Source organism: Dasypus novemcinctus, chromosome 2 (assembly GCF_030445035.2).
Source record: "Dasypus novemcinctus isolate mDasNov1 chromosome 2, mDasNov1.1.hap2, whole genome shotgun sequence".
NCBI lineage: Eukaryota > Metazoa > Chordata > Mammalia > Cingulata > Dasypodidae > Dasypus > Dasypus novemcinctus.
The window spans coordinates 88,921,567-88,925,744 of NC_080674.1; the positions used below are offsets into that span (position 1 = coordinate 88,921,567).

Below are 4,178 nucleotides of genomic sequence, written 5' to 3' on the forward strand. Positions count from 1 at the left end.
CTGGAGATGAGTGTTCACTTTTCCTTTTTATGATGTTTCTGGCTATTCAGGACTCCTTACCCTTCCAAATAAATTTAATGATCATGTTTTCAATTTTTTCTTTAATGCTGGTGGAATTTTTATCAGGATTGCATTGAATCTGTATATCAATTTGAGTAGAACTGACATCTTAATGATATTTAGTCTTCCAATCCATGAGCATGGCATGTTCTTCCAGTTATTTAGGGCTTTTTTAGTTTGTTTTAACATTGAGTTGCAGTTTTCTGAATACAAGTGTTTTACATCATTGGTTAAGTTTATTCCTTTTTCTTTTTTCAGTAAAAGTACACTTTATTATGTATATTGTTGGAAAGGGAGGCCTCCTGGAAAAAAATCTTGCACTAACACTTATCCTAGAGCTCTTTCTGTATTTCCTTCCTTCCAAGCAATTTCTTCCCACCTATTGGGCTATGAATTCACAAGGCAAAAAAGCAAAGTTTCGCTGGAATTTGGAGATAGAGAAACTCAAGGAACCCAAAATCATTGTTATTGTAAGTCTGAGAGGAGATTTTCAACCAGGATTTAAGGTTATTTCCTGATTCTCAGTGGTCAAAGTTGAGGCATCTCCCAAAACAAAAAAAAAAGCCATCATTTTAAAATTCAAAATATCAATGCAACTTGAGTTCTAGGTCAAAATGCTTCATATGCTTCTAACAAACTCAGCTAGGAACCTGGATACATGGAGAGTGTGGTTCAAGGTTTTCTAAAATAAGCTTGGGAGAGGGTTATAGGAGAGGGGACAATTATAGGCTGGATTGGCAGAGAGTGATCCAGCTAAAGACAGTGTGAAGGAAGGCTCTGGGTAAGGAAGCCACTATTCTTAGACTTCTCTAGGTAAACTCAGAGCCTCGAAGAGGAAGTATTTCAAATGTCACCAAATAGTTCCCAGACCAGTAAGAAAGAATGCCAGGTTGCTCAAATTCACAGGTATTTGCAAAATGGAAGGTTCTTGCTCATGTTACAGACTTAAGAAACTAATCCAAAGGTTGACCACTTCCTCTTTCAGCATCAGTATACATTATAAAAAAGAATGAGTAGGCAAACAGGGATTTGAAAAAACCTATAATCTATATAGATAGCCTAAGTCTGACAGCATCTGCCCAAGCTAATTGGACATTATGTGTCCAATATATTATGAATTTCTTATATTATTTAATGAGTCAGATTGACAGCCAAGATTTCTCAGTGTTCAACAGTTACTAGCATGCAGACAGTAAGAGATAATATAATAGTTTTCTGAAGATAAAAAAGCATATTAATCCTCAAGCTATTCAAAATGGGTATACAAACAATTGTTTATAGAAATTAGAGAAATTTTTTTTAAAAAATCAAAACTATTTAAAACCTATTATATGAAAATAGGCAAAAGTGAGAAAAAGCACTTTCGGGACAAGTATTTAGTTGGTTTGAAAGAACACAGAAAAGAATCATTTATTCTTAAAGGAGGCTCAAAAAAGTTAAAAAAAAAAAAAAAAGACCCACACACATTATATAAAAAAGGACCTACACAACAGATTTAAAAGTCTTTGAAGGGACAGGGTAATCTTTTTCATTAGTTTTGACCATTTCCTCTAGCACTGATAGGCACAGGCAAAAAATGCCTACTCTCAAGTGAGGAATTATTTTGAAACTCAGAAAGTAAAGAGGCTAAGAAAATTTCCTTTAGTTAAGATTCTGTGGAAGTAAGGCACATATGGCCCAGAGAAGCTGGTTGTAGCACAAGGAGCTCACTTTCTGCAAAGCATTTATCCAGCCAGGGGTATCAGTGGTAGTTATAGGCTATGTTCCTGCCTTTGCCTGACTGCAGATACAAGGAACAAAATATTTCAATGAAAGCCCAAAGAAGAGGGATTTAACCTACTACATCCATAAAAATATGAACTTTGAAATATTTTAAAGGGTAGGAGACTATTCTATATAAACCACCAGTCTATTGCTCTCTTAGTATTTACAAGCTAACAATTCTTTCATCTGTTTTTATGATCATCACTATACACTCTAAGAACATCAAACTCAACATAAGGAAAAGGAAAATGAAGAATAGTCACATAGTCATGTTTCCCTGTCCTATTCTCTCCTTATGTGTTAAAGGTTAATTTGGTCCCCCACTTCATCTTGGAAGGGGAGAGCTCATTTCTCTGCCTTGGCCTATGTGGCTCAGTGTTTTGCCCCCATGATGCCTTGCAACATATCTATGGGCAGAGGGAAGACAATTGTTGAGTTTTTCTCAGCAGCAATGGTGGTCAGTGTCTGAAGGTACTGGAGCTGAAGGGCTGCAGGGGATTCAGTTATGACTATGGATGCTTCTTTCAGAGCCCTGGATGCATTCATTTCTCCTTCAGTTGCAATGACCTTGGCTCGGGCCTCTTGGGATGCTTCTGCTTCTGCAGCCATAGCCCTCTGAAGCTGTACAGGCAGTTTCACATCCTTAATTTCCACACGCTCCACCTTTATTCCCCAGTCATCAGTGGCATCATCCAGAATACTCTGCATGTTGTGTACAATTTCTTCTTTGTCAGAGAGGATTTGAGAAAGGTTCTTGGTACCCAGAACATTCCTCAGAGTAGTCTGAGCCAAAGGATGAGTTGCTGAGTCAGCATTGGTGATATTTGCCACAGCCAGGGTTGCATTCTGTACACGGTAATAGACTATGCCATCCACACTAATTGTCACTGAGTCCTTGGTGAGGATCTCCTGAGGAAGAATATCAAATGAATTTGATGAAGTTGTCAGTGCATGGCAGAATAAAAAACAAACCAGGTCCTTTGGCTCCTCCTTGTAAAATGCCACCCAGTCTAAAGATGATGGCTCTTTCATTCTCTTTGATGGTCTTTATGCATATCCATATCTATATAGGGACAGTTATAACCATGAATAAGAATGAGACAGCCACCAAAATCCATCCACAAGGTCCAAGGCCTGTATTGGGGCTATCTGCCTTGAAGGAGTAGGGGAGCTGCCAGGTTTGGGTGTCCGCTCCCTGCCGCTTCTCAGCCATCCCATCCTAGTCCAAGTCGCGGTTCCTGCTCTCGTCATTGCGGCGGGAAATGTGCGGACAAGTTTATTCCTATTTGAGTTTTATTTATATATTTTATTTTCACCACTATTTTGACACTTTTAGTTATTTTTATTGATAAAATCTTCATTTCTAGACTCTCTTCTGGGCCCCTCTCTCCTGTCTTTTCTTTCCAGACTCTAGCACACTCTTAAGTATTTCCTGAAAATCTGGTCTCTTGCTTAGAAATTCTCTCAGTTTCTGTTTATCTGTGAATATTCTAAATTTCACCCTCATTTTTGAAAGACAGTCTTGCTAGGTATAATATTCTTACTGGAAGTTTTTCTCTCGTAGTATCTTACATATATCAGACCACCATCTTCTTGCCTCCATGGTTTCTGGTGAGAAATCAGTACTTAATTTTATTGGATATCCCTTATATGTTATGCATTGCTTTTCTCTTGCTGCTCTCAGAATTCTCTCTTTGTCTTTGGCCTTTGACATTCTGATGAGTATGTGTCTTGCAGTTGGTCTATTTGGATTTTTTTCAGATGGGAGTACGCTGTGCTTCTTAGACAGGGATATCTATGTCCTTCAATAGGGTTCGGAAATTTTCTACCACTATTTCTTTAAATATTCCTTCTATGACACCCATGACACATATGTTTGCATGCCTTTTGTGGTCATTTAGTTCCCTGAGACCTTATTCAATTTTTTTCCATTCTTTTCTTCATCTCTTCTTTTATATGTTCACTTTCAGAGGCCATTTCTTCAAGCTCATCAATCCTCTCTTCTGCCTCCTCAAATCTGCTATTATATGATTCCAATGTTTTTTTAAATATTATTCTTTGCACCTTTCATTCCCATGTTCCTTTATCTGGGCCATAGCTTCCTGTTTCTTGGTGCAGATTGTAATTTTTTTGTTGGTGTCTTCACATATGACTTACTAGAGTATTTTTTCTGGGTGCAGTTTTTCTCTTTAGTTTAGGGCTTCCTATCATTTCTCCCTTGTTGGTTGTACAGCTGGAGCCAAGCATGCAGTTGGTGCTGTAAGCTGTGGAGGCTCAAGCTGCCCTCATTGAACCAGGGACCAATGATGTTTCTTCAAACTTACTCCTTTGTCAGAGATAGGGACAGAGTCACA

The 4,178-nt window shown here is 38.2% G+C and overlaps 1 pseudogene; it reads right to left on the reverse strand.

The window, feature by feature from the left end:
* Positions 1-2,196: 2,196 nt before the first annotated feature.
* On the reverse strand, positions 2,197-3,037 carry LOC101430744 (stomatin pseudogene; annotated as a pseudogene).
* Positions 3,038-4,178: the final 1,141 nt, after the last annotated feature.